At 52.0% G+C, this 18,187-nt stretch overlaps 1 protein-coding gene across 2 annotated transcripts in view; it reads left to right on the top strand.

Annotated features, from left to right (window-relative positions):
* Window positions 1–3,286: 3,286 nt before the first annotated feature.
* WASF2 (WASP family member 2) overlaps window positions 3,287–18,187 on the top strand; it is a 32,499-nt gene continuing 17,598 nt past the window's right edge. Inside the window, exon 1 of one of the 2 annotated variants that reach the window (XM_064635368.1) lies at window positions 3,287–3,402. The gene's annotated coding sequence lies outside the window, so the exon portion shown is untranslated. The remainder of the gene's footprint in view (window positions 3,403–18,187) is intronic. The other variant, XM_064635370.1, reaches the window with a different exon arrangement.

The raw sequence follows: 18,187 nt of genomic DNA, 5'->3' as shown, positions 1-18,187 counted from the left end.
ACCCCGTGCATCCCATGCATCCCATTTGCCCTCTGTATCCTGGGAACCCTGTTCATCCCACGTGCCCCACTGCATCCTTGTGCACCCTGCATCCCGGGCACCTCGGATACCCCGTGTACCCAATACATCCCACATGCCCCACACATCCCTGGGGCCCAGCCAGGTGCCCCACACACCCTGGGCATCCCACACACCCAGGTCTATGGGAAGCAGGGATGGAGGAGAAGCCTGACTGAGTGTTTCCAAAGCATCCTCACAGCTCTGGTGCTGACAGCCCTGGCTCCCTTCCCGCAGGGAGCCGGGATGCAGCTGTGCCTGCTGGGATAGGGGCAGTTGGCCAGGGAAGGGACATCCAAGGCTGCAACAAGCTGCCATCTCCTCCCTCCCGTGGAGAATGTCCCCTCTCCATCCCCGGATCGCACAGAGAAAGGATGAGGCTGGACCTGCTGGATCCCACCTCGTTTTTGGCAGAATCCAAGCCCAGGCTGAGGGAAGCGGGGTTGGGGTGAGGCACCAATTTGTGCCAGGGTCTGTCTGGGGTTATCAGAGGCTTGGACACGGCTGGAGCCCACCTGGGAGGGAGGCAGGAGGCAGGAGCAGCCTGGCTGCCCTTCCCCATGCCCTGGGGAATCATTTACCTCCAGCAAAACGCAGGGAAGCACCTGGCAGGCGGGAGCATCAGGGAAAAAGGTGTCGGGGGGCACCGCGGTGGGGAGGGGGGGCTGGATCCTGCAGTTTAGCAGGTTTTATTCGGCAGCTATAAACAGAGCAGGAGAGATAAAGGTTGCAGTGCAGATACAGATTAGGTGGGTCCCTTGAGGCTGTGACACCTTGAGATAGAGGCAGATCTTCTTCAAGGGAACAGGCTCGCTGGCAGCTTGGAAAACATGGAGCTGAGCGGCCTCCAGCAGCACCTCGGCCCCTGGTTTGCACCCACAGGGGAGAACTGGGGGTCCTGGGGCAGTATGGGGGTGCTGGGGCAGTATCCCATGTACCCCATTCATCCCTTGTGCCCCTCTGCATCCCAGGTACCACGTGCATCCCATGTGTCCTGTGTATCCTGAGTACCCCAGGCACCCTTTCCCTCCTGTGTGCACAGTTTCATCCCGGGTATCCTGTGAATCCCAGGCACCCCAGGCATCCCATGTGTCCTGTGAATTCCAGATCCCCCATGCATCCCATGTGTCCTCTAAATCCCAGGCACCCCACGCATCCCATGCACCCCAGGTACTCCGTGTGTCCGTGCATCCCAGGAACCCTCTGTGTCCCATTTCATCCTGCTTGGATGCAGCAGGATGGGGGCACCAGGAACTGCTGAGCATCGCACCCAGCTGGTCGTGCACGGAGGGAATGATGCAAAACGGGCAAGAAATGGCAGTTTCAACACGTGTGCGCGTCCATCTCTCCCAGGAGGATCCAAAAGGAGGGTGGCAGTGGCAGAGAGACCCCCAGAGCGGGCACAGGCTGTGCCACAGGGCAGATAGCATGGACAGGACGGGCAGGGACCCCTGGGATGCTGGCTGTGCCATCACAGCTCTGACGTGGATTTGTTTGCTTCCCGGTGGGTGATTTACTCCCTGCAGTTTGGTTTAAAGCAGGAGCACACAGCACAGGACAGACAGATGTCCATGCCCTTCATCCCGCTCCCTCTTCCGCCTCTGTGGGTACAAAGGAACCTGATGCTCCGGGTGGATGATCAGGCAGGGAGGAAGGATTTGGTGTGCTGAGTGTGCCAGCAGAGGTGCGGAATGCTGTGTGGTGGGATTTCTGATCCAACCTCTGCTCCTGCACTCCCTGGAGGGGGGCATCCCTCTGCTGAGGGCCAGGATGAGCCACAGGATGCTCCTGCCCCATCCCTGGGAGTGCTCAAGGCCAGGTTGGACAGGGCTTGGAGCCACCTGGGCTGGTGGAAGGTGAAGGGAGGGTGGAACAAGATGAGCTTTAAGATCCCTTCCAACCCAAGCCATTCCAGGATCCTGATTCTGTGCTGCCGAGGTCACCCCAGCTCAGGGCCGGGCAGGGAACGGGGCTTTTCCGAGCCCTGGCGTGACCCCCACCTGCTGCAATGGCCCTGTGGGATTGGGATGCAGGGCGGTAGGACCTGGCCCCATGTCCCCACCAGCCCTGGTCGTTAATCCAGGCTCCTTTAATCCCTGATTCCAGGCCGTGGGGGGGAAATCCAGGCAGGAGCCAAAATCAGCGTCACTCAGATGCTTCCAGTGGCCATCGCCCCTGCACAGGCACACAGGAGGGCGGGGGGGGCTGTCCCCATGGCCCCCAGCTCTGGGGACCCCCAGGATGGGGACCCCCACATCCTGGTTTGGGGGCTGGAGGTGGCTGGGAACCCCCACCCTCCCCCAGGGGCTGGAGATGGATGAGGGGCTGGGGACAACCCACTCTCATTTGGGGACTGGAAGTGGATGGGGGGGCTGGAGACCCCTCCACCCTCATTAGGGGGCTGCAGGTCAATAAGGGGCTGGGGACCCCCCATCCTCATTTGAGAGCTGGAGGTGGACGGGGGGCTGGAGACCCCCAGGGCTCAGGACCCCCCTCCCTCATTAGAGGGCGGTAGGTGGGCGAAGGGCTGCAGACCCCCCGGGTTTGCAGCCGCCAGGCTCCCCTCCCACTGCCCACCCCAGCACTGTCCCCATTCCTTGCACCCCCTGCCACCCCCCCACCTCTCCCCAAGCCCCCCCCAGAATCCCCCATCCCTTCACCCCTTCTCCTGCCCCCGCAGCCCTGTCCCCTAGCCCCCTCCCCACTCTCCTGACCCCATGGCTCCCGCCCCAAATCCCCAATCCCAGCCCCCCCCTCTCCCCGTGGCCCCGCCCTGGAGTGACACCCCCGCTCCCCCAGGTGGAACTTTCCTCGCAGGGCGGGAGACCATAGAGGCGAGAGGCGACACCAACGGAGAGCCTTCTGAGGGGGGTGCGGAAGACACACACGTCTCTTTCCCCCAAAGAGACCTGTAAGGATACCGAGCTCTATCCAGACACAAACAAACATTTTTAACGCGTTGCGGCTGTGCGCAGTGCCGCGATTCTCTCCTCTTCCTCTGGAAGTTGTCCCCAAGCCACCCGGGGCTCCCCCCGCCTCTCCCCCTTCATGGTCCGCCCCTCCCTGTTTACTCTCTTTGCGCGGCCACCCTGGGTGCGGTTCCTGGGCTGCGCCAATAGCGTACGCAAATGGCGTAGGGCGGCTTTGATGGACAGGCGCGCTCGGCCAATAGCGCGGCAGCGTCGCCGAGCGCTCAGCCAATGGCACGGCGTTCCGGCGGCCCGGGGGAGGCGGGGCGAGGCTCCGCCAGGGAAGGGAGGGGGAGCCGTGGAATGGCGGACGGGCGGGCCGGCCCGCCCTGGTGGTAGCGAGCCCGGGAGCCCCGAGGGGACAGCCGCGGACAGGGTGAGTGCAAGAGAGGCGAACGGCGCCTCGCCGAGCCCCCTGGACTTCCTCTTGCCCGGGGGAGAGAGGCAGAGGCGCTGGGGTGGGCCGCTAGGCCCTTGCCAAATAGTGAGCTATCGGGGTGAGGCGGGCAGTGTTTCCTGCCACATAGTGAGCCCTGCCAGCTGTGGTCGCGGGCGGGGGGTTTTGGAGGGTCTGTCCCGGTCTGGGGCTCCATCCCCGCGCTGACACTTGTGCAGCCCCTCCCGGGGGCCGTGCCTGGGTGCGGGGTGTGTGCCCCGGCCGGGTTGTAGGGGGTGCTGGGGTGTAGCGGGGGTCCTGCCCCGCCGGTGGGCAGAGCCCGGTGCTGGGTGAGGGAAGTGCCGCCTGCGGGGCTCTCCCCAGGCCTGGCCGGTGTCTGCTGTGCTGGGGCCGGCACAGAGCTCTGGGATAGCCGGGAATGCCCGGGGACTCGGGGGGCAAGGGGGTGCCGCCGGGCCCCCTCTGTAGGGGGGCAGTGGGGCTGTGCCGGGGGAGCAGAGGGGGGTCCCTCTCTTCCAGGCGTTTGCTGCCTGGGTTTGACATCGGTGCTGGTGCAGACGTGTGTGTGCCGCTGTGCAAAGTCTGCCGGGGTTGGACCTGCGTGCCCTTGTTGGTGCCAGTTCTGGTGGTCGCACTCGAGGGTGTTGCTGGGAAGGAAACTTCTCCTGCCTGTCCTCCTGCCCCAGTCCTGGGTGCACCCCGGGTCTGTCTGGGAATGCCTTAAGGATGTGTCCAAGCCCCTTGGCTGTTAACCGTCCACACAGCACTTAAAACCTTAAACTGCTTGGGGTGACACCCTGTGGGTGCTGGAGAATGCTTTGGGAAATGTTGTGGGTTTTTTTTCCTGAAAAAAGGCTTGGGATATAGTTGGTTAGTTTGATCAAGTGCACCAACCTCTTAGTGACCTCAGCTCATATTTCTGGAAAGAAATAAGTTATTAGAAAATGTCCTTGGGGTTGTAACTCACCAGCATTTAAGTGTGCTGGGGTTACTTTGGGATACAAATAATCTGGAGAAAGGTAAAGATCGCAGCTTCTCCTTGTTAGCTGTTATTTGACCTCTAGGACCTTCCTGCAGCAGCATTTTTTATTTCCCTGTCAGAGTTTCACATTTGGCCCTTGCTGTTTTACTTTCTTCAGTAGCAACAGCAAGAATTGGGCACCTCTGAATGGGTCAGAGCACTGGTGGGGCTGTTTGATGTCTTAATGCCAGGAGTTCAGCACAAGGAAACACTGGAAGTCTTAAATCTCTCGGCACTGCAGGTGTTGGTGGACATGAAATTATATTAATAATGATAAAAAAATCCCAAAAACTTCTAGTAAGTACATCAGCTGCAGGCAGGGTTATCATTGATGGAGCCCTCTGTAACCCTCACCCTGGTGTGTCCTTCCCGAGGAATCGTGAGGTGAAGAAGTTGAAATCAAAAGGTGTTGGAAGCCAGTTGGTGTGTGTGAGGGGTGCTTCCCTGAGGTAAAACTGATGCAAAACGTTGCTTTTATAGAATCATGGAATGGTTTGGGTTGGAAGGGACCTTCCAGCCCATCTCATTCCCCCCCCTGCCGTGGGCAGGGGCAGCTTCCACGAGACCAGCACTTCCCATAAAGCGGGATTTCCCTGAGGCTTGGTGCGCTCGCTCACGTGAGGGAGGGGAATGGTTGTGCAGTTATGTTTTCCCCCCGTTTTCAACATCTGCAGAATCAGCTGCTGCTTGAACACTGCAGGAATCCCAAACCCTGCCTTGCGACACTTCTCGTCCCCGTTCGTCCCCTGCTGACCTTGAGCGGGGCTTTGCCATAGAAACCGGCTCGGAGCTTAATCCCAAACTTTAGTTAAAAAACAAACCAGGGCCAACTTCTCTCCACAGAAAACACAACTGGTGTGTCTGTGGAGAGGCTTTGAAACCCCCCCTCTCACATCCACAGCTGAGGAGGGGCTTTATCCAACTGGGGGGGGGCACAAAGTTCTGTGCCCTTTTTTGAGGGGTTTTGTTTCATTGTTAAGGAATGTCCTTGAAAACGTGAAGTTTGAGTGACAGAGCGTGACCTGAGCTTTCAAGACCTGCCTAAGGCTGATCTTGGCTTAAACTGGGGTTGTCAGTGCTGTCCCTGGTGGGGATCAAACTTCCTGGGATTTACCTTCCAAAGCATCGATTTCTGCTTGGCTAAAAAGCCTGGAGGAGCGGGTTTAGCAGCTCCCTGTGCAGCCCACCTGAGACAAGGTGAAGCCTTGCTGTGCTTTATAATTGTGATTTGTAAGAGGATAAACTTCCAGGGGTGAACTCAATGTCAACTTTTTTTCCTAAACTCTGTATTTTCACGGGTTTTAAAAAGAGATGTGGTATTTCTTTATCTGTCTGGTAACAAGCTCAAAAAGCAAATGCCCCAAATTCCTTTTTTTAATTTATTATTTAAAGCAATAAAACCTTTCTGATGGCCCATGCCGGTGTAAAACTGCTTTCCCTATGAATAACGTGACACACCACACAGAAATGGTGTGGTTGGTTTTTTTTTTTTAAGTTACAGCTCAGAAGGTATTTGCAGGCAGTGATTCATGACAGAGAATACAACCTTTCTGATCAGTCCCAACCCAGTTTCTCAGCGTGCTTTGAATATATCTCATTCTTCAGGGCTGGTCTAGGAAAAGTTGATTTCATTCACCAGGGTTAGATAATCGTGGCGTGTGGGTGGAGGGGTTAAAACTTCAGTGGTTGCCTCATATGCATAAAGTTACAGCAACAAATCCCTCCCCTGGGTTTATTTATTTATTTTTTTTTTAATATTTTTGACGTGCTAGAAGAACAAAGAAAGCTGGTGGGATTAATGTTTTTCACAAAATCAGGTTTTCTTTTGACAGATTATAACAAGGAAGATTTCAGCAAGTGTAAGGCTGGGCTTTAATCCTTTTAGATAGTTTCTCTCTGTGGGTTTTCTGGACTCAAAATGTTTAATAACTTTAAATGCAGGGTTTTGGGTTTGCCTCCGCTGGGTTTGATGATAATGCTGAGCCCTTGGTCATTCAGCTGAGCAGAATACGTTGCTCATGAGTCAGTCACAAACCAGGAAAGGGGTTGAATAGGGATTGTGTTCGCATGTGCTGGGGATAAAGTTCCTGCTGTCCCAGTACAGAATGGGACACTGGCAAAAAACCCTGCCAAGAGCTCCCTCTGAGGGTTCCAACAGCCACAACGGGCCCTGTCCGATGGCTCAGCGCTGCCCTCGCTCCTTTGTACAGTTTCTAAAGCACAGGAGACAAACCAAAAGTGACACTTCCACTGTGAGGAAACCCAGGAAAGCAAAAATGCAACTATTTTTTTTTCCCAGCCTGTCTTCTGGTGTGTTACTGTTTTCAGCAACGCTCTCGCTGAAATGGGATCTGTAGTAAGAAATTTGTGTATTTGAGTGTTTATTCTCACTGTGCAAGGATAAATATTTGTGAGATCAGGGCCTTAGTTACCGCAGATTAACATTTATTTAAATACTTTAGGTATTTATAAACACGGGATTTAAAAAAAGGCATGTGGCAGTGGCTTCTGGGTAATAAGCAAATGACTGCTCAGAACAGAACCACCCCGGTGACATTTACTTCCTTTTGTATTTTTGCAACTCGGTGTAATAAAAAGACATGCTGGTTCTTTTTTTGGGGAGGGGAAGCAGATCAGGCTTCACTGCAAAGGATGTGCTTGCTAGAAGGTGATCAGCTCCCAGCCCGATTCTCATTTATGTAACATTTCTTCTTCCATCTGAAGGTCTGCAGGATATTTTTTTCCCTGCCTGGGAGGCAGTGGGAGGGGAGGGCCCTTCCCAAAAGAACTGAAATGTGCATTTCCACGTGGTTTTTTTTTTTTTCTTTTTGTTGAGGCCGTGCAAAGTGTTAATCACATTCTCCATCCCAAGCTCGCCTTCCCCGCAGTAATGAGCCTGGGAAATAGCTCCTCTAGATCCTACCCTAATTCCTGAAATCGCAGGAAAGCTTTCTGGTGTTAGGTTGCTGCTGGAGAAGTGGTGGAGCTCAAATATCTCAAGTATGCATCTGCCAGGGGCTTTGATGAAGGAATTTAAAGCACCAAGGAATCTTGATGGGTCTCTCACAAATGGCTCAGTGGTGACCTGCTCTGTTCCTTCAGTGCCTTCTGTGTCCCCTCCTCTCCCCCAGCAGTGTCCCAGACTCTTTTTGGGGAGGAGCAGTGGTTTAAGGGATGCTGTGATGAGTGAGGAAGGCAGTGATGCCTGTGGGGCAGCAGCAGTTGATGTTTGTTCTTGAGGGCTGAAAGTTCTGCCCGGGAGACTGTTGCTGCACCACTGCTTCAGGTGAGCTGCTCCCAAATCAGCTTTGGGGGATTTGGGAGGTTTGGATTCTCCTGCACTGGAGTTTGGGAGGTTGGATTCTCCTTCCTGTCGGAAGCTGTGCAGGGTCCAGACTGGGTTGGACACAAAGAACTGATCACTAAAAAAGTTTGTTCTTACTGCTGCCGTGAATCAAACCTAAACCATGAGTTTATTAGTTTGGTTTCTGCTAAAAGTGCTCCATGAGAAGCGAGAGCCTCTGTTGTGTTTGATCACAGAATCCCAGAATGGTTTGGGTTGGGAAAAACCTTAAAGCCCATCTTTTCCAACCCCCTGCCATGGGCAGGGACACCTTCCACTATCTCAGGTTGCTCCAAGCCCCGTCCAGCCTGGCCTTCAAGATGCAGCCTGATGATAACCTTCTCAGAAAGGCTTGTTTCATATGAATGGTGATAAATTTATTGAACAACCCCCTTATGCAGGAAAGCCACACATAGATTTGAGATTAAAATCCCCTAATTGTCAAGTGAAGGGCATAAAATGAAGCATCTTTTCCCTAGTGTGTGATAAAACGTGGGATTTGCTGCCCCAGGATCTCACGGATGCACTGTTAGATGAGTTCAGGAATCGAGGAGACCAGTTTATGGAAGTTAAATCTGTAAAGGACAATTAAATGAGAGTGTTTGTTTCCACATGGTCTTAAGGTGCAGTGGGATGCTGCAGCATGGAGCAGGAGAGCGGGGAGAGCTGTGCTTGCCTTGCTCCCATGCTCATTTCTTGGTGCATCTGATCCCTGGGCACAATGGGGAGAGGACTCTGGATTATCTGGAGGCTGGATGACCCAGTGTGGATGTCCTTTAATTCCTGTGACTTGTCTCGTTCATTCATTTCCGATGACCTGCCTCTTCCGAGCCTCCATTTCTCCCCACTCATCAAACTGGGCTAATGACTCTGACCTTTTGTTTGGAAAGCAAAAGGAAAAGGATCAACAAAATACTGGAGCTTATTTACTATCATTACTGAAATGATGAGCAATGCCACTTTGCGGCACTTCAAAGAGGCTGCGCTCATAAGATGCTGGAAATCCCCTGAGAGAGAAAATGTTTCAGATGGAAAAGGAGGAGGGGGGAATATTCCTCACGTTCTCCTCTCCTAAGTGTGCTCTCCTGCAAGGCATGGAGGTAAAAATGTCCCTCCAGCCCTCTCCCCTCCCAGCTGGGCTGTTTAAAATAGCGCTGACAAAATTTGCTGGTTTCGGTGAAAGCCAGACTCGTTTGTGTCACTGCTCCGAGTTCTGCATAAATTGTTCCCATGCTGTGGAGTTGTGCAAAGTACTTTTGTTGACCTATTGTATTACCCCTAATAAGATTGAATGTGGTTTTAATTTCTCATTTCCTCTTTCTCTGGATGCCCTTTTCCTACTACTCAGAGTCTTGCTTCGAGTCTCTCTATAGCGAAAGTCTCTTTCTGTCGCTCAAAGAATGAGCGATGCTTTGCTTTTCAGAGCTCTCCACACTGGAGGGCTTTAAGTGGCATTCAGAGGAGACTATCAGCCACAATATCTGATGTATTGGTGTGGCTGCAGTTCATGCATGGAGTGCAAAAAATGGGATTTAATTGGGAGGGAGGGGGAATAGCGGCCTTGGCTGAATGGATGGGTGAAAGTTCCCCGACCACCCCTTAGCCCAGCAAATAGTTGGTTGAGTGCTTGCCAGAGCGGAAGCGAGTTCCCTTTCAGGCACCCTGCCTTTGTCACCGTAAGAAAAAGCACACACACTCTCATGGGTTTGGCCTTGCAGCTGCAAAAAAAAAAAAACAACAACAAAAAAAACCCAACAACCCAACCAGGCAAGAGAGAACTGAGCACACACCCAGATCCTGTTCTTTCAATACCAGCAGCTGCAGAGCCGGTGCTTTGCTGGAGGAAGGCGTAGAGCTGTAAACACAGCTTGTGGAAAACCTTTACCTTCTGTCTAGGGCAGCATGAAATCACTGGCCACTTCCCTTCTGGAAGCTAAATTAAAAACGGCTGTAATTAACTTAGACAAAATAGCCTTTTGGTTGCTATTGAGGATTCAATATTGTATCAAGGAGGTTACATCTAGGGGCTGGCTCCACATGAGAGGTTTCCATAAAGCAGCTTATTATAGACCTTGTGGTAAGCTTGGATAGAAGGGGCTGCATCCATAGAATCCCTAATACGATCTAATCTCTCTTCTCCCAAAAAGATCAGTTTGGTAGAGAGATGATTCCCCCTCTACTCCAGTACCTGGAGTATTTCATCCAGCTCTGGCTTCTCAAACACAAGAAGTATGTGGAGCTGCAGGAGAGAGTCCAGAGGAGGCCATGGAGATGCTCCAAGGATTGGAGCCCCTCTACTCTGGAGCCAGGCTGGGAGAGCTGGGAGTGTTGACCTGGAGAAGAGAAGGCTCCAGGGAGAGCTGAGAGCCCCTGGCAGGGCCTAAAGGGGCTCCAGGAGAGCTGGAGAGGGACCTGGGACAAGGGATGGAGGGACAGGACAAGGGGCAATGGCTTCCCACTGTCAGAGGGCAGGGTTAGATGGGATATTGGGAAGGAATTGTTCCCTGTGAGAGGGGGGGGCCCTGGCCCAGGTTGCCCAGAGAAGCTGTGGCTGCCCCTGGATCCCTGGGAGTGTGCAAGGCCAGGTTGGATGGGGCTTGGAGCAACCTGGGCTAGTGGGAGGTGTCCCTGCCCATGGCAGGGATGGAACAAGATGAGCTTTAAGGTCCGTTCCAGGCAAAACCATTCTGGGATTTTATGGTTTCAAACACCCTGAAATAGTTTTGGACGGTTCAGAGCCCGGAGTTTGCACTGGAGATTACATAAGGTGAGATCACTGCTGGGCTCAGAACATGCAAAATGGAAACAACTACAGCTTAAACCGAGTATTTTTCTGCCTGTCCCAGGGAGATTTCACAGGCATCTGTCACCACAGCCAAGCTGAAACCTGACCCTGCTCTGTCAGACCAGGGGGGCCGATCGAAACAGCGGGGCCTTGCTGGAGTCTGCTGGAAGGTTGTTTGGTCCCGCTGGCTGCAGGGATGGAGAAAGTGAGTCCAAGGATTGTCATGCTGTTGAGCAAAACCAGAGGGGAGCTACTCACAGCTTCCTGCAGCTCTGCCTGCAAATCCCAAATGGCAGCCCGGGCTCATGTGCCGAGCCCGTGCGTTGCACAGATGGTGTGTGCACACACCGGCGCCGGGCTTGGTGGTTTTGTGGGATCGCCTCACTGGGCACCCCCATGAAGGAGCTGGGGAATCCCAGACATGCAGCAGGCCCCTTCTCCCCCAGGCCTGCATCCTCTTGCCACATTTGGACAGGACAAATTGTAGGCACGGGGAAGAACTGCCTGGAAAACCCCAGATACGTGGTGACTTTGGTGCTGGTGTGGTGGGATCACAGTAGTGCCACTTGACTCCTGAGATCCAGGACGGATCCCAGAAGTGTATTCAGGCTCTTTATGTGGCATCATGTGTATATATTTATTTATTCCCTCCACAATAGAAAACCTCTGTGTTATTTTGACTTTATAAAAACCACTCATAACCATTTTAATTTAAGTGCCCAAGGCTACTCTCTTGTTTTTTGTGACCGAAATCCCAGCAGATATAACACTTCTGGAAAATATCAGGGAGTCAATGTCTTTTTTTTTTTTCCCTCCCCTCATGTCAAAGGTTAACTTAAAATATTAATGCTGCAAAGATTCATTTAAGATATGAAAACTGTTCAGGCAAGAATACATGTACATATTGTAATTACTTCCTTTTTCTTACAATTAAAGTAATTGGATTATATTTAATGAGCTATTTACATTTAATAATTAAGAAAAGACTTATCTTTCCAGTATTCCCCAAGTGCAGCAGAAGGGTGGGGGCACTCAGAGCTGTGATATAATTATCTAGGCGTGAGTGGAAACCGAAAGAGCAGTTGAGCTCTATAGAAAACACTTGGAACTGGTTTGTTCCTACTCTTTCATTAATCAAAATAGTTTAGTGTGTGGCAAAGAAGGGAAGGCTGAGCTTAGCTGCAAATGAGACAGAGTTTGTCTGCTGAAAAGGAAGGTTAAAATATGCTCGAACTTAAGGGATAAGTCATTTGGGGGGGAAAAAACCCACCCCAGTCCCTCTCTTTCTATATTAATTACTGAGTGCTGCCCGGGAACGGGAATGTGCTGATGTATTGTGAGTTGTGCTTTGTTAGTGCGACAGGCACAAGCCTTCCCTCGCTGAGGAGGCTGCTGGGAAGGAGAGGAGGCAAACCCGCTCTCCTCATTAGCGGGAATTCAGCCCGGGATTGAGCCAGTCAGTGCTGTTTGCTCCGGGAGCTGGGCTGTGGGTCTGCGCAGGCATTCTCACAGCCAGGGGGCTGGATTCCTGCAGGACCTCCACAGGGAGCCATGGGGAAGGACACAGCTTGTCTTCTCCACCTAAATTGTGTCCTCCTCCTCAAGACCTTTTTGAAGTGAATTCGGTGCTGTTACGGACTTTAAGCCTTGGAAAATTCTGCTCCGCTCAGGTGAGACCCACCTGCAGAGCTGCCTCCAGCTCGGCACAGGGAGGACGTGGAGCTGTTGGAGAGAGCCCAGAGGAGGCCATGGAGATGCTCTGAGGGCTGGAGCCCCTCTGCTCTGGAGCCAGGCTGGGGGAGCTGGGGGGGTTCACCTGGAGAAGAGAAGGCTCCAGGGAGAGCTGAGAGCCCCTTGCAGGGCCTAAAGGGGCTCCAGGAGAGCTGGAGAGGGACTGGGGACAAGGGATGGAGGACAGGACACAGGGAATGGCTTCAAACTGAAAGAGTAGGTTTGAGTTAAATTTTGGGAAGGAATTGTTCCCTGTGAGGATGAGGAGGCCCTGGCACAAGTTGCCCAGAGAAGCTGTGGCTACCCCTGGATCCCTGGGAGTGTGCAAGGCCGGGTTGGATGGGACTTGGAGCAACCTGGGCTGGTGGAAGGTGTCCTTGCCCATGGCAGGAGGATGGAACAAGATGAGTTTTAGTGTCCTTTCAAACTGAAACCATTCCAGGATTCTAGGACTGAAACCTGCCCACTGCCCAGGCACCTCCCCACCTACTGCTAAAACATTTTAGAACCTCTCAGGGTTTTTCCGTGTCTGAGTACATCCAAGCTACCTGTTGATTGACGCTCGTGATGCCACTCTGCGTTGTCACTGCCCTTGTATCCTTGCCCAAATTATTCACAGGTTTAGCAGAGAGCATTCTGCTCCCTTTGCTGCTCCTGTTTCCTAGGAAGCAACAAAGCCAGAGCTCTTGTGGCGCTGAAGGAGCCCTGCCTCTCTCTGCTGATGTACACCCTCACGGCAAAGACCTTGAAACCTTTCTGTTCCGGAGCTTTAATTCCTGTTTAATCAATAGTTCTGTATTCTGAGAATCAAATCCCTGTGACAGCTCTCTTTAATTGAGCTAAACTGCCTTTCTCTTGTCACATCTCTTCTAGAGTTTTATTTAAATGCATTTGTTCTGCCTGTATCCTAGTCAGGTATTGATAGGAACACCAGGTGACCCTCTTTGTTTAACTTGTTTTTCAGCTAAATGAATGGAAACATTAATTAGTGCAACGGTGTGTTTTTTAGGGATTAAAAAAATAAAAGTCCAGGTCAAACTGCTGGCTGTATTAGCACTCCAGCAGAAGCCAGGAGGATCTGTACGTTCCCCATTAGTGACACCCCCATCCTTCCACCCCCAGCTTGATTTCTGCCAACAGCTCCAAACGAGTCCCTCTCCAGGAGAGCAGCCTGGTATTTATTCCGGCAAGATCATCTTCAGCAAAGCCGATAACAAAAAAGTTTAAAAGGAAGAGCCAAATTTTCAGTCACACCTGTGCAATCCCCTTGAGGGCAGTAAATGATGATGATAATGCATGAGCCAGACAAAAAAAAAAAAAAAAAAAAAGGAGGCAGAAAATGGCTTTCTGAGCCTCTTTTGCATTTTTCAGAGCCAGCAGACTGGAGAGGGGAAAAAAAAGGGTATTTTTACTCCGGGAACGGAGCGGGCTGGGTGTTTGTTGTCTCAAGGACTCCGCGGTGTGCTGTACAATGGCTCGTTATGCCGCGGGATCAGGGCTGACCTTCCCCCCCGGGGTGTCGGAACATCGCTGTGGAAATGGGCAGCGGCTGCTCTTGCCCCACGTTGTTGTTGCCCAAACAGCCTCTTTCGTAACACTGGCAGATCTTATCTGCAGAGTTCTGCTCCCGGCGACTGGAGTGGGTTGGTAATGCACAGAGGGGTTATGGAGGCCGGTTTTTGGGATCAGCTCGGTGTGTTCCCCTGACAGCCCCCCAGGGTTTTTGCTGGATCCTGCTTCAGGAGGGCTTTTGTGTGATGGTGGGTGAGAACACAGCATGCCCTTCCCATCCCACCGGCTGGTGAGGGATGGTGGGCAGCGCGTTCCCTGGTGCCCTAGGGGGTTTTTACCCGTCCATCTCCCCGCGGTTTTTTGGGAGAATAGCCCACTGTGAAAGGAAGCAGCCCTGCAGCTGCCCTTCACTGCTGACTCCTGCTCAGCTGCTGGCAGGCAGGGCTGGTAATGACAGATGAGCCTGTGACGCGTTTTTGGGAATGAATACTTGTTACAGCTGGCGGGATGGAGTAGTTTGTGGCATCACATGGCAGTTTGCTCTATAATTTCGCTCCCTATTGCTCGGATGCAGCACTGATTGCTGGGTCTCTCTCCGAGCGTGGAACTGGAGCATTTCTGATTGCTGCATCCCACTTCTCTGTGGCTGCATTGTGAGCTTGGATATAGCCCTGAGCACTCAGCAGAGCCTTCTGCTGATTTCCCCCCCCCCTCAGTTCTCCCTCTGTGTGTGTGTGTGTGTGTGGCTGCTGCTTCCCTTTCTGCAAGTCTTTTGGGGTTACATAAAAGCCAGTCTCTTTCTGGCCATTACAGCTACATGGGGGAGTAGTTACTGCTGAGAGAAGCTTGAAATTTGAAGCAGAGTTGTCACAGACATTAGAAAGAACAGTCGGTCTGCGTTGGCAAGCTACTGAGTTAAGTCTTATTTCATACTGATGGGAATTTCAGATCTGATTATCTCCTTTCTCCCTCATTCCCAAACCTGCTGGTGTGCCTAATCCCCTGATGGGCACTCCTAAAGGCAGCTCTCCAAGGGGCTTAGCTGAAGGCTTGGTCTCCTTGACTGTGCTGCTTGTTTGTGTCCAGGCAGAGGATTTTGTAAGGGTGGTTGGTCACCCTGACGTACTTGGAAATCAAGCCTAAATTCCCTCCCCTTCCCCAAAAAAAGCTCCCTGCCCTCCTTAGGTGCTTTGTGCTACACCAGACACTATGACAGATGATCTCACTGCTGGGGTCCAGATTTATTTGCAGATGGCCCCTGATCTAAGAGGTTGTGTGTCACATTGAGCGGGGAATTACCCAGGTGACTCCCAGTAACGCTATGCTAACTGGTCAAATACCAGTGAGGAGAACCCGCCAGGTCTCTCCCTCCAACTCACCTGTTATTTACAGCTCTTTGTGTGCATTGCTGGAGTCCTGCCTACCTTCTCTGCACCACCATGGTGACTGTGCTATCCACAAAAAACCCCCCAACCCCGGGTCTGGTTCCTCCCTTGCTGTGCAGCACTGTTTTCTGCTCGGCTCCAGAGTGCTTGTTAAGGAGTATTTGCTCTGAGTTGCTGCTTTCAGTTGACAGAACTCGCCTTGGAAAGCAAATACTCAACCCTAAAACAGCCCTGTATTGCTTCTCAATACTTGTAATCAAAGTCTGTCTCCTTCATTGTCCCTAACAATTGTCCAATTTTACTGTGCCAGCCCCATTTATTAAAAATAGTCAATAAGGCGCAGCTTTGTGCGAGGGGTTTATAGACTGGCAGTTCTTGTTTGAAACAAACCAATTGTGCTTGACTCTAATCCAGAACTGGGATTCCTGAGTGATCTGCTGCAGCAGAGCTCATGGGGAGAGCGGTCGATGGCTTGCTGATAGGAAATCTTGGAGCAGCACACTTATCTGGGATTTACCTCAGGCTTTGCTCAAAGCGCTGCATTCGGAAAGGCAAAAATTGCAAGCTGCATTTCCCTTCCCCCCGCTCCTTTTTGGGTGTGTTTTGGGCCATGCTGGTTCCCCAGTGCCCCAAGAGTATTTACAGAACTAATTGCCAAAGTCGGAATCCTCTTAAAAACCGGTGAGCAGGACGTTCAAGGTGAGAATTTATTGTGGAGGGAGCGAGGTGTGAGATGGGCAGCCATGGGAAGAAGCTCTACACATGGATCCTGCTTTCTTGGAGAAACACGAGGCATCCAAGACCACGACGAGTGCAGCGACAAAGCTCAGGAGTTGTCAGGAAGGGTGAGCCCAGGAAACGAGGTGCCAGTTGTGGCTGGAAGATCAGTAGGAATGTAGGAGCGGTGAGTTCAGCTTCCAGGGCTTTTGTCGTGCTCAGCAAACTTTTTCTCTGGGCTGGAGCGGGCCAGGGCTCGGCAGCGCCTGCGTAAGCGTTTCGGGAGAGGGGAAATTATGAGGAATCCTGGCAGTGGCCGGCTGGAGGTGGGGATCGGAGCTGCGGGGCGAAGCCGGGCTTTGCGGAGGGTTTGGCGTTTAGTCACTGCCGTCACAACAGGACTTGGAGCCTTCTGTGGCTCAAGTCGTGACTTGGAGGCTTCAGAGGAAATGCTTGGGAGCAGGTAGGAAGGGGCTGGTTCAAGTGAGAGTGGAAAACCATTTGTTAGTGTGTCAGAAGCCTTGTTTCTAAGAAGGTGTGAAGCACAGTGGTTGGGAGGATGAGTCTTTTGAACATCACTGATGCAAGGTTTGTGGATTTTCCTTATGGCTCTCCCAGCCAGCAGAGATCACTGAACTTCTTGCCTCGCACCGTGTTGCAATTTGAAGACTTCCTTAGTTTTCCATATTCATCAGGAATCTGTTGCAGACAGTTTTCTGTTTCTAAACGCAGTCTCCTTTTACTTTTAACATACTTGGTCTCCTCTCCCATTACACTATGATCAAGGCAGGTCCTCTGTGCCCATGTCGTTCTTGCAACTTCTTAAAAACAGTGTCCACGCCCCAAAACTCTACTCCTGAAACAAATCTAATCTCCAGCGTTCATAAGCAAATGGAAACGCTTATCTTTGCCCCGAAGATAAGGATTTTCGGCCTTCCAATTCATTTAAGTTGCATGTGAATGGTAGGATTTAGTTATAATATATGGTGTGGGGTGGTTGTGTGACAGTGACTAATGCCTGATGACCAGGCTGGCCAGCCAGGGTGGAATTCTGCTGTGCTGTCATGCCCTGAGCACAGAAAGTGAAGCGCTTCTGGATGGCCCGTGCCTGGCACTGTGCTGTCAATCGGCTCCTTAATGACTCTCTTAAAGAATAAAAGCAGGAGCCTCCCGGAAAGCTCTTTTAGCTCCGTCCCTTCTTTCATTTTTTCATTTACCGTGTCTCCTCCCTGCCCCCAGTTCATGCCTCGAGCTGGGCTCCAGTGTTTTGCTTCCTCTTCCTCCTTCCCCCTCTGCTCTCACACCTTGTGCTTTTCCACACCTGGTTTTCTGCCCTACCTGACTCCTGCTTTCGAAATACACCACTTATTTTCCAATCCACGCTATTAATCTTTGTCCCACCTACTCAGGAGGCATGAAGGTTTTACAGGAGCCCATTAGCTGTTATCTCTATCCCTCCCCTCCGAACACTCCGGGGAAAAACAAGGTCTTAACGACATTCTTTTAGGGGGGCATCGACTGCTCTTTTTGCTCGTGTGGGTCCCAGATTTCCTTCCTAAAACCTCGAAGCTCCTTGTCCTGCTCAGAGGAGGGGAATTTTTGCTTTAAAATGCCTCTTACCCTCAGAAGCTGCTGGGAGAGCAGCGTGGTTGTCCACAGCCCATCCTGCCCTCCTTGCCTTGCTCCTCTCCAGTGCTCCAGAGGGTTAATCCCGTAGTTTGCTGGATCCTGACTGGTTTTAGGGGCAGCAGGGCTGTCCCCGTGGCCTTGGGAAGCCCGAGAAGGCTGTCGTGGTGATCACGAGGGTGAAACTCTCGGTTCTGCAGTGGAGTGTGGCTGTGCCCAGAGGGTGGGGGTGGCTGGCAGGATGAGCTGGGCTATGAAGGGAGTGTTTTTCTTAGCCCTTATCTCTGCTGTCTTGCACCAGTGCAGATTGGTGCTGTACGGGTGCTCTACCATTGTTTTTCATTTAAAAACAGCAATTTTCCTCACTACTCCTTGCTTTTAGTTTCAAAGCATGCTTTGAAGGCAAACACTTTTGGGGTGGCTGTACATAGGCAATGCATTCTGAGCCTTTTTTTTGTGGGTATTTGAGGCGCTGCTCTGTTTTCTACCCTGTTTTCCCCATCCTTTCAGGGATCAGTGCTACCTGTGTCTATCTGACCACGCTACCCATCATCTTCAGGGGGCTTTTTTTGTCTCTTTTTATACAGTGTGCTCACATCTCACCCCCCACTTCCAGGCTTATTTTTCCTCTTGCTGTTTTCCTT

The sequence above is a fragment of the Pseudopipra pipra genome, chromosome 24 (genome assembly GCF_036250125.1).
Source record: "Pseudopipra pipra isolate bDixPip1 chromosome 24, bDixPip1.hap1, whole genome shotgun sequence".
Taxonomy (NCBI): domain Eukaryota; kingdom Metazoa; phylum Chordata; class Aves; order Passeriformes; family Pipridae; genus Pseudopipra; species Pseudopipra pipra.
This window is presented reverse-complemented; position numbering and strand designations above follow the sequence as displayed.